This window comes from Balaenoptera physalus (genome assembly GCF_965194825.1).
Source record: "Balaenoptera physalus genome assembly, chromosome: 3".
NCBI lineage: Eukaryota > Metazoa > Chordata > Mammalia > Artiodactyla > Balaenopteridae > Balaenoptera > Balaenoptera physalus.
In genome coordinates this window covers 65,447,344-65,458,341 of record NC_138890.1, presented here as the reverse complement: position 1 = coordinate 65,458,341, position 10,998 = coordinate 65,447,344, and the positions used below count along the sequence as shown (strand labels likewise).

The following is a 10,998-nucleotide window of genomic DNA, read 5'->3' as shown; positions in this document are numbered from 1 at the left end:
TAAGGTTTGCTGGCCAGCCTGCCTCCCAGACTAGACTGTTAGCTTCTTCAGGGCAGGGGCCTGGTACACAGTGGGTGCTCCGTCAGTGTGAGGTAAATGGAGGGGTCATCAGGACTGGCACGTGCCATCTGCTCCTTCACAGCCTAGCCCAGCTCAGGTGGGCACAGAGCTGGCCAGAGAGGTTACAGCATCGTCCACGCAGACCGCTCTCAGCTCCTCCACTCTACAGTTCCCTCCTGGTCCCACGTGAGTCTGAAGAACTTGGGGAAATTCCTAGCCTTCTCTTTCAAGGAGTTTGCTGCAACATCATTGCTCAGGTCCCTCCAACAAGGGGACTGTGTCTGTGGATTGATGACTCATGCACACTGCTCCATCCCGCAGCCTTGGGCGGGACCCAGGGCTGGGGATAATGCCAGCCAGAGCAGGCTAGGAGCTTGGACATCCCGTTGCCCCAGCCCAGTCCCAGGAACGGAGTGTTCTCAAGGCTTCGGGACAAAAATCTGGAAGCAGGGAAGCAACTCTCATTTGAACTGAGATCTGAGTGACAAAAAGGAGCAGGCAGAGGAAACAGTGTGTTCAAAGGCCCTGAGGTAGGAATGAGCTTGACATGATGAGGAACTGAACAGAAGGCAGGGGAGGCTGAAGCATGGTGAACGAGAGATCAGTGGGAGGACATGTGATTAGATTGGGCCCATCTGGATAATCCAGGATAACCCCTCCATCTCAGGTCCTTAATTTAATCATATCTGCAAAGTCCCTATTGCTATATAAGTAACATATTCCAGGTTCTGGGGAGCACAGCATAGACATCTTTAGGGGGCATTATTCTGCCTAACAGTATCTCTCTCATCCTTGTGTCTGTCTCTTTCACTCTTTCACTTCATTTCTGTTTTCCTTTCTACCTACCTATTTGGACCTGGCCATGGATCTATTGACCTGTCACCTGGTCACAATTTATCTCTCTTCCTACCCCTTATCAGGTATCAGCAAGTTATTTACCAGTCTGTCATTCCTCCATGGCTTTAATCTTTCAGTCTAATAATTGCATCACCCCTCAGCCATCAATCTAATAAACTGACTTTTAAAGTCAATCTAGGGACTTCCTTGGTGGCCCAGCGGTTAAGAATCCACCTGCCAATGCAGGGGACATGGGTTTGAGCCCTGGTCCGGGAAGATCCCACATGTGGTGGAGCAACTAAGCCCGTGTGCCACAACTACTGAGCCCGCGTGCCACAACTACTGAAGCCCATGAGCCTAGAGCCTGTGTTCTGCATCAAAGACAAGCCACCACAATGAGAAGCCCGCGCACCGCAACGAAGAGTAGCTCCCGCTTGCCGCAACTAGAGAAAGCCCGTGTGCAGCAATGAAGACCCAACGCAGCCAATATATAAATAAATAAATAAATAAATAAATAAATAAATAAAGTCAATCTATCATTTAGTTGTCCTCTGTCCATGATGAATTATCAATCATCTAGCTCCGTATTTGCACATGTGTCACATATGTGGACATTCTCAACGTCTGCAAATAAATTCAATGAATATTCGCTGGGTGCTTGCTATGTGCCCAATTTTATGTTGTGTATCGGTGAGAAAAAGGGTTGATGACACCCCCCCAGTAGCTATATTTGGTTTGCTTTACCATCATCATCACCATCAATGCCATCAATGCCAATCCATGTGCACTGTTCAAATTTGTTATCCATATAGGGACCTTTTGTTAAAATTTTTATTTATTTATTTATTTATTTAGGCTGTGTAGGGTCTTCGCTGCTGCGCGCCAGCTTTTCTCTAGTTGGTGCGAGCCGTGGCTACTCTTCGTTGCAGTGCATGGGCTTCTCACTGCAGTGGCTTCTCTTGTTGCAGAGCACAGGCTCTAGGTGTGTGGGCTTCAGTAGTTGCGGCATGCGGGCTCCAGTAGTTGCAGCCTGCGGGCTCAGTAGTTGTGGCTCGCAGGCTCTAGAGCACAGGCTCAGTAGTTGTGGCACACGGGCTTAGTTGCTCCACCGCATGTGGGATCTTCCCGGACCAGGGATCGAACCCACGTCCCCTGCATTGGCAGGTGGATTCTTAACCACTGCACCACCAGGAAAGTCCATAGGGACCATTTTTATATGAACTTTCCAGACAAATCCAAGGTATTCTAGTCTGACTTTTGCTCACTAGCCATCCCATGTATGCATAAATAATGCAGACTCATTTTAACTTGATCTTAGATAAAGTGTTGGTAGAAAAGTATATCTGGCGGGCAAGCATGTTATGTATCAAATAACAAATCCTAAAGTTAAGTGGAAATTATTTTTAGGTTGTCTGGGCAAATAGCACAAAAGACAGGAACTCCAGAGATGTGGCATCAAGCATGTGTGGGTACCTGCAGACACAATGACATAACACACACATACACATGGGTACACACAAATGCACACACAAGCACATGTGCACCCTCTCCCTTCCCTCTCTCCCCACATAACGGCTCCTTCCTTCCCCCCATGCGCACACAGGGCCAAAGCAGACACTTCTGCGCTGACTCATGTCCTGCCTCATCTTGTTTCCACTCTGGGTATCTCACCTCCTTACCTGGGTTGTGAGATCTTCTGGGGCAAGGATGGTGCCTGCTCTTCCCTGGGCCTACCCTCCCTGCCTGGTTAGCCAGAGGACGGGGCACTTAAGAACTGCTTGCCTCTCCTTGAACTCTGAAAGTAGTTGGGGATCAGGGAGATAAGGAACTAGATGCCCAATGGCAGAAGCTCTCTAGGGGAGTCCCCATTGCTAAACACAGTTCCCCCTGCACCCTAGGAAACTGCCTTTCCTGCCCTAGCTGGATGCCAGGGTAATGCAGGGTTTCCTTCTTCTGTAGAACTCTCCTAAAGGACCTGTGTTAGGTGGATAAGCTGCCTGGAGCTGGCCTAGCTGGAGAGCAGCTCAACAAGAATACCCTTGTTTCCAAGCATCTCTGTTGCACAGGCATCCAGCGCCAATTCCTGTCCAAGCCTCTCCCCAGGGCCCTGGCAGGAGATCCAGCACATTTGGAAGCAGCTTGCCACCTGCCAGAGCTGTAGGTCCTAGATGTCCAGCAGTTATAGTGCCCAAGGTCACCCCAGGCTCACAAGTCACTTTGTCCATAGTCCTAAAGGAGGAATAGCTTGCTCATTAGTGCCTGCAGGAGGCTCTAAGGTAGCCACTTTGCACCCTGGAATACTTCCTGGCAATGGGAGGCTCATCAAGGTCAGGAAGTCTTGACTGCGGTGAAGTCATTAATGAAGCCTTGACTGCGGTGAGGCATCTCAGAGCCAGCTGGCCTTGCTGCTTCTGGCTCCACATTGAGCCTTAATCCTATCTCCATATTTGACCCTATGCAAACCTGATGTATGCCCCTTCTACATCTGTGGTATCCTCAGGTCAGGGACTTCATGTAACACACCCCTGTATCCTGAAGCCAGCCCAGACCAACCATAGGAATTGTATGCAGAACAGGTGTGCACCTGTGCACAGATCACACCAACATCCCACAGGCCCAGAGCCCAAGCCCTGGCCTCAGGCACCATCTACTTCTCTCACCCAAGCCAGAGCCCTCACTCAGTGGATTTCACTAACTGTTTAGGTACCACCAGGTATTGAATTATCCCTACATTTGTTCCCTAAGGAGACAAGCTGGACCAGGTATCCTCACACCAGATGTGTTGAGAAGAAAACGTGCTCTACCTGTCAGAGAAGGGAGCTCCTCCCAGAGGCCATGCTGCTCAGAAACTTCTCTCTTCCCACACTGGTTCCCAGTTGCAGTCTGACTCATGCCCAAGTCTCAGCAGGCCAAAGGCCAAGTAGGGCTTTACCATGCCCTTCCTGGAGCTCAACCTCCATGGGAAGGGTCTGGAATAGACTTAGAATCTCAGACCGGGCCAGCTGGAGAAGTCCAAACAGGCTCCAGGCCACCCAGGAGTCAGCACTGGAGTTAGACCAGAGAGCAGGCTTCTTGTCCCTGCCTGCCAGGACCACAGTCTAACCATTGTTGGGCTTGGGGAGCACATCCCTCCACCCCACTGATGCTTCTGTTCTTAGAGAATTCTAAGCACCCATGGGGCAACCAGCACTGCCCAAGTGCAAAGGGCTTCTTGAGACTCCCCAACAACCACAGGGTCACCTCTTCCTCTCCATCTCCACAGCCCTACCCCAGCCCCTTACCCCTTCCCAACCTCACTCCTTATGCTCCAACATAGGCAACTGGTCATCACCAGACACTTCATTTTTTTCTATGAAATTACATATATCTGTGTGTCTGTGTTCAGATTAAAATGTAGACTTTTTAAGGTATTTTTTAAAGTAATTGGGATCATACTGTACATATTACCCTGAAACTTTCTTTTCACTTAACACTTTTATTAGGGCTCTTCCTACGTCAGACACACAATGCTTCTTAGTTTGATGCCTTCTTCTTTTTGCTCTTGGTTTATGTAGTGAGTTCTCTAGTGACAGATATTCAAGCTATTTCAAGTTTTCACTGTTATAAACAATACTGTAATGATGCTCTTAAACAGATCCTCTTGTGCCCACATCAGAGGATCTCTCTGGGAGAGATTCCTGGAAGTAGACTGTACATTCTCATCTCCTCCTTCCAACTTGGGACAGCCATAGGGTCTCACCTTTCACCCTCAAGAAGCATACTAGTATACTTTCCTGTACAAAGGGTGGCTCCCTTTTCAGGAAGAATCTTGGGGCCAGCTATGAGCATCATGGTGTATACCGTACTGCACTGCTATAGACCAAGCAGACACTACCCATCTCTCTGGAACATCCTCCATCCTCTCATCATCTGAATTGCCATCTGTATGGAGGTCCATCTCCAGGCTCTTTTAAAGAAACTCTCTTGACCATTACACCTCACAGGCTCCAAGACAGTTTGTTTTACCTTGACCATCCCATCTATGCTTAAGGACTTGTCTTCCTAAATGGGCCTAGATCCCTAGAAGACAGGATCTTGACCTGGAACTCACTGCCCTAAGACAGAGCCTTGTTTGTATAGGTGCTTGTAAAATGCTTGCTATTTCTAATAAAATCAAGTTACCTCCAGTATGGCTATGAACTCATCAGTAAATGCATGGGAAGGGTCTTTGTAAGGCTGCCACATTGGAGGGGGGTGCTTTGATTTATGAGAAACCCTGGGAAAAGTAGAAAGGGTTTTTCTTACACTGTTCAACTTGATTTGGAGCCAGTACCTTTGGTTCTCGGCGGTTCTTGGATTGGGCCAGACCCCTCAGCTCCGAGTGGGGTGTCTCACACTTTGACTCTGGTCAAGCTGGCCCCTGACTTGGCTGGAGTTACTGCCTGCTGCCAGTTTCTGGGGAGGTGTTTGGAGGCCCCAGGGATCTTCTTTGCCTTCTGCCATCTGTGGCCACTGGGCTGGGGCTGAGAGTCTGAGAACGGACAGGTGGCCTGGCTGGCACATCATCTAGACATCTCCTGGGGCTGGTCAATACCATCTCTAAACCAGCTGGCAAAGGCTCCAGAGGGGTTCCTCTCCCCAGCATGCATTTGTAGCACCACAGAAAAAGCCAAGGCTGGATCTTGCCAGGTCAGTGCCTTCAGCCACAGGCACAGCCCTGGGCAGCTTTTCTTTCCGTTCCAAACCCCAACTGCAGCCCCTGTTTAGAGCCTAGGAGGCAGAAGCTGCTGAATTTGTCCTCTCTTGAATGCCAAACTATGTGCTTTGCACAGGGCTTGACACAGAATAGGCAGCCAGGAAATATTTACTGAATGGCCAACAAAATGAATGTTCACCCTCCCTTAGGGGAGGCCACCTAATGCCACTGACTATATGTGGGAGGGTAAGGATTGGATTCCAGAAACAGAGGAGACAGAAGAAAGTGTGAGTGAACCTCACTTATATCTATGCAATCTTCCCAGATTTCACTTTTTCCCTTCAGGATTCCCAAGAATTCTCCAGGAACTCCAATGTTAGGTTAAGTGTTGTGACCCACTTTTCCTAACCCTCTAAACCTGTGCTGCTTCAAGCGTGATCCGTGGACCAGCAGCAGCAGCAGCATCTGGGAACTTGTTAGAGATGCAGAATCGCAGGCCCCACCCCAGACCTACAGAATCAGAATCTGCATTTGAACAAGATCCCAGGTGATTTATGTGCATGTTATGGTTGGACAAGTACTGCCTTAAGCAGCTAGTGAGTGAACATAGGACTTCTCACCTGGCACAGAGGTTGGCTGCTAGAGAGCAAGGCTAACTACATCTGGGCTTCTGCCTACCTTAATGACTCAAATTATTGAGTCAGATATTTTCTGTCTCTCCAGTCCTTGAATACTGTCTAGAACATAGTAGGCACTCAATAAATATTTGATAAATAAAGGTTGAATAATTATCATGCTATTTTCTCAATTTAGGGTGCTTACAGTATGCTGGACCTCTGCTTCTGGACATAAATTGCAAGTTATTAGAAAGATTTTTTTTGTCTCCAATAAGAGCCCCAGGAAGAATGGCTATTATCAAATGAGCAATTAGTGAAATGCCAGGCTCATTCTTGGTACCATGTGGGTAAGCTCTAAGTGTTTTAAAAAGTGTGGTTCAAGGCCAACAGCATCAAGCATGACTAGGTGCTTGTTAAAAATGCAGATCCTCAGGCCCTGTCCCAGACCTGCCCATTGAGACCCTTTAGGGATGAGGACCCAAAATCTACATTTTTAACAAGCATCCCAGGCACACTAAAGTTTGGAAATTATTGCATCCTTAATTTACAGAGGAGGAAATTAAGGAAACTGATTTGTGCAAAGTCACAGAGCTGGTGAATGGTGGAGACAGGACCAAACCCACGACTGCCTGAATCTGGAGTCCAGTTTTAACCATATTGTCTGTTATACTGGAAAAACTGATGCCCAGGCTGTGTGTATTTAGCCACATATATCACTTTGTGTGTATTTCACGTGTCCACAAAGTTTGCTAGACTGGGAACTCTTAGGAAATCTTGGAAGACAGTGAATGTGTTTTATTTCTCTCAGTATCTGTAGCATCCATTACCATGCCTGGCAACTGGAATGTCCTCAACAAAAGTAGTTTCAATTGCATTTCTACACATATATAATTATCCATTTCTACAATCATGTATATACAGATTACCTCTCATTTTCAGGTAGTATCTTGGAATAAGCTGTAACAACTATAAATATTCCCACTGTCTTCACTCATTCAAACTTGTGCTCGTGCCACTCTGTTGACATGGCTCTTGTCAAGATCACCAGTGGCCTCCATGTGGCTGAACCTAATGATCAATTGTCAGTCCTTATCTTACCTGACGCCTTTGCAGCTTTGGACATAGGGCTTTCCTCCCTCCTGAAACTCTCTTCACTTGGCTCCAGGATATTCCTTCTATCTCTCTGAATGCTGTTGCTCCTTTTTTCACTTTTTTTTTTCAATTTTTTTTTTAGTGTGGGAAAATATACATAACATAAATTTTACTATCTTAACCTTTTCTAAGTGTACAGTTCAGTGATATTAAGTCCATTCACACTGTTGTGCAACCATCACCACCATCCATCTCCAGGGCTCTTTCATCTTGTAAAATTGAAACTCTATATCCGTTAAACAATAACTCCCCATTTTCCCCTTTCCCCAGCCCCTGGCAACCACCATTCTACTTTCTGTCTCTATGAATTTCACTACTCTAGATATCTCGTACAAGCGGAATCATACAGCATTTGTCTTTTTGTGACTGGCTTATTTCACTCAGCATAAGGACCTCAAGGTCCATCCATGTTGTAGCCTACTGCAGAACTTCCTTCCTTTTTATTTTTTATTTTATTTATTTTATTATTTTTTAAAATTTTATTTATTTTTGGCTGCGTTGGGTCCTCGTTGCTGTGCGCGGGCTCTCTCTAGTTGCGGCGAGCGGGACCTACTCTTCATTGCGGTGCGCAGGTTTCTCACTGCGGTGGCTTCTCTTGTTACAGAGCATGGGCTCTAGGCGCGTGGGCTTCAGTAGTTATGGCACGCGGGCTTCAGTAGTTGTGGATCACAGGCTCCAGAGCGCAGGCTCAGCAGTTGTGGCGCACGGGCCTAGTTGCTCCACAGCATGTAGGATCTTCCCGGACCAGGGCTCGACCCTGTGTCCCCTGCATTGGCAGGCGGATTCCCAACCACTGCACCACCGGGGAAGCCCCCTTCCTTGTTAAATTTGAAAAATATTCCATTCTGTATATATACCACATTTTGCTTATCCATTCATCCATCAGTGGACACTGGGTTTTTTCTACATTTTAGCTATTGTGAATAATGCTCTGTGAACACGAGTGTACAGATACCTGTTCAAGACCCTGCTTTCAATTCTTTTGAGTACATACCAGAAATGGAATTGCTGGATCATATGGTAATTCTATTTTGATTTTTTGAGGAATGGCCATACTGTTTTCTACAGTGGTTGTACTATTTTACATTCCCATCAACAGTGTACAATCATTCTAATTTCTCCACATCCTTGCCAACACTTGTTATTTTCTGTTCTTTATTTTATTTTTTTATTAATAGTAGCCATCCTAATGGGTGTAAGGCGGTACCTCAGTATAGCATTTCCTTAATGATTAGTGATGTTGAGCATCTTTTCTTGTGCTTATTGGTCATTTGTATCTCTTCTTTGGAGAAACATCTGGATACTTCTTTTTTAACACCATCTTGCTGATTCTTCTTCATCTTCCAGACCTCTTAACCTTGCAGTGCCCAAGGTTGCCATCCTTGGACCTCTTCTTTTTCTACACCCACTTCCTTGGTGATCTCAAACAGCCCTATAGCTTTAAATACCATCCACCTGCTGAAGACTCTCAAATGGTATCTTCCCCAGACCTCGTCCCTGGGCTAAGGCTGCCATTTCTAGCTGCCTACAGGATGGCTGCATTTAGATACCTAATATGCATCTCAAGCTTAACATGTCTAATGCTGAGCTCCTTATTCTTCCCCCAAACCTACTCCTTCCACAGTTTCCCCCATCGAGGTTAATGGCAGCTCCCTCTTTGCATTGGTTCAAGGCAAAAACTCTTATTGTCATCTTTGACTTCTTGTTTTCTCACACCCCATCAACAAATCCTGTCAGAGCTATCTTCAAAATATATACAGAATTTGACCACTTCTACTGCTACTACTCTAGTCCAAGTTAACATCATCTCCCACCTGTTTTATTGTTATGACCTCCTAACTGATCTTCCTGCTTCAGCCTTTCCCCTTCAGTTTGTCCTTCATCTGGCAGCAGAGTGACCTGCAAAACCCAGTGTCAGAACATGTCATTCTTCTGCTCAAAACCCTCCATATTATCCCTAGCAAAAGCCAAATTCCTAACAATGCCCTATATAATCTCTTCCTTGTACGTGTACTTATTAAGCACATTCCTGCCTCAAGGTTTTTGCACTCACTGGTCTCTGTGTAGACAGTGGTTCTTAACCTTTATTTCATGCTATGGACCCCTTTGGCAGCCTGTGATGCCTGAGTATAATATCTTTAAATCCATAAAATAAGCTTCATAAATTATAAAGATGACCAACTATACTGAAATACAACTCTCAAAATATTTTTAAAATGTGTAATATAGTAAGGTATGTGTTTCTTATTAATTCATTAAATTACAAGAGCTATCAGCATAAGTTTGAAGTAGTGATGAGTGTCATGATATTTTAAGATATTTGCAACAACTATAATGTGATATGAAAATATCTGTGATTTCTACTGGCAACAATGTCACAGGTGCTGCTAATATCACTGTGATTTGCTGTCTGCATTCATAATCAAAGAACACGCCAAATTTTAACTAGTGAAAATTAAAATATAGTTTGTTTTTGTTTCCTGTCTAAGGTTGAGACCCCCTGAATTCTATACTCAGACCTCTGGAGGGAGATGTCTATGACTCCAGGTTAAGAATCCCTAGCTTAGAATGCTCTTCCTCCATAAACTCTCACAGTTCATTCCTTCACCTCCTTTTACTCAAAAGCCACCTTCTCAGCCAGCTCTTCCCTGAGGACTCTATTTAAATTGCATCCTCACATTCCCTATCCCCCTTTCTACTTAATTTTTCTCCACAGCACTTACTCACCTTCAAATATAATATTTTTTTAACTTTAAAAAAAATTGTGTATTTCCTTTAACTAGAAAGTGAGTTGCATGAGAATACACATTTTTGTCTGTCATGTTTGTGCTGTGTTCCTAGCACCCAGAATGATGCCTGGCATACAGAAGGCACTCAATAAATATTTGTTGAAAAAAATGAATGATTACATCTCCAAGGACACCATGTTTCTTCTCTCTTTTTTTTTTTTTTCCTGTAAAAAGTTAATGAATGATTTGTGAAACTTTTAAGAAGGATTAAGGAGTTATAATTAGCTTTAATGCTATCATTCTATTTACATTTCCAAGGTTAACCTTAAACAGTAGCAGAGAGCTGTGGGAAGTCAAGGATTCTGATGGAGCGCCTGATCCTAAACAAGAAGTATCTTCCAAGGACTCTTTAGGTGACCTGGATCGTACCCAAACTCAGGGAACCACCTCAGAAACAAAATGCTGCTCATAAAATTCTTTCTTGCCAATATAGCGATAAGGCTCCCATCCCCAATCAAACCAATAATACTAATACTTTTTATTTCTGGCAGTGTGGTAAAATGGAAAACACATAGGTCCTGGGGTCTGTTGGACTAGGTGCCAGTTCTGCCACCACTTGCTAGCTGTGTGACTGTTGGTAAGTTGCTAAACCTTTCTGAATAGGTAACATGGTTTTTGTGAGGATGAAATGGGATGACTAACAGTCCACAGCACAGAGCAGGTGCCCTATAAATGGTCATCCACTCCCTCTTCCTCCTCTAGGTCATTTTATAACTGCTTGCCATAGGATCCTGATGGCTAGGAGGAGGAGCCTGTCCAGTCCTCTCCTGCATGTAAACCCTCTGCAACTAGACCCAACAAGAGCAGTCCCCTTGAACTGGGCCACTGTAAATTGGTACCTCCACTCTCACCTCATATGTGTGGCTAC

At 45.3% G+C, this 10,998-nt stretch overlaps 1 pseudogene across 1 annotated transcript in view; it reads left to right on the top strand.

The window, feature by feature from the left end:
* LOC309657408 (ADP-ribosylation factor-like protein 2-binding protein pseudogene) overlaps positions 1 to 9,858 on the top strand; it is a 28,916-nt pseudogene extending 19,058 nt beyond the window's left edge. Inside the window, exon 2 of the transcript XR_014268311.1 lies at positions 1,097 to 9,858. The product of XR_014268311.1 is annotated as an ADP-ribosylation factor-like protein 2-binding protein pseudogene (transcript). The remainder of the gene's footprint in view (positions 1 to 1,096) is intronic.
* The last annotated feature ends 1,140 nt before the right edge of the window (positions 9,859 to 10,998 follow it).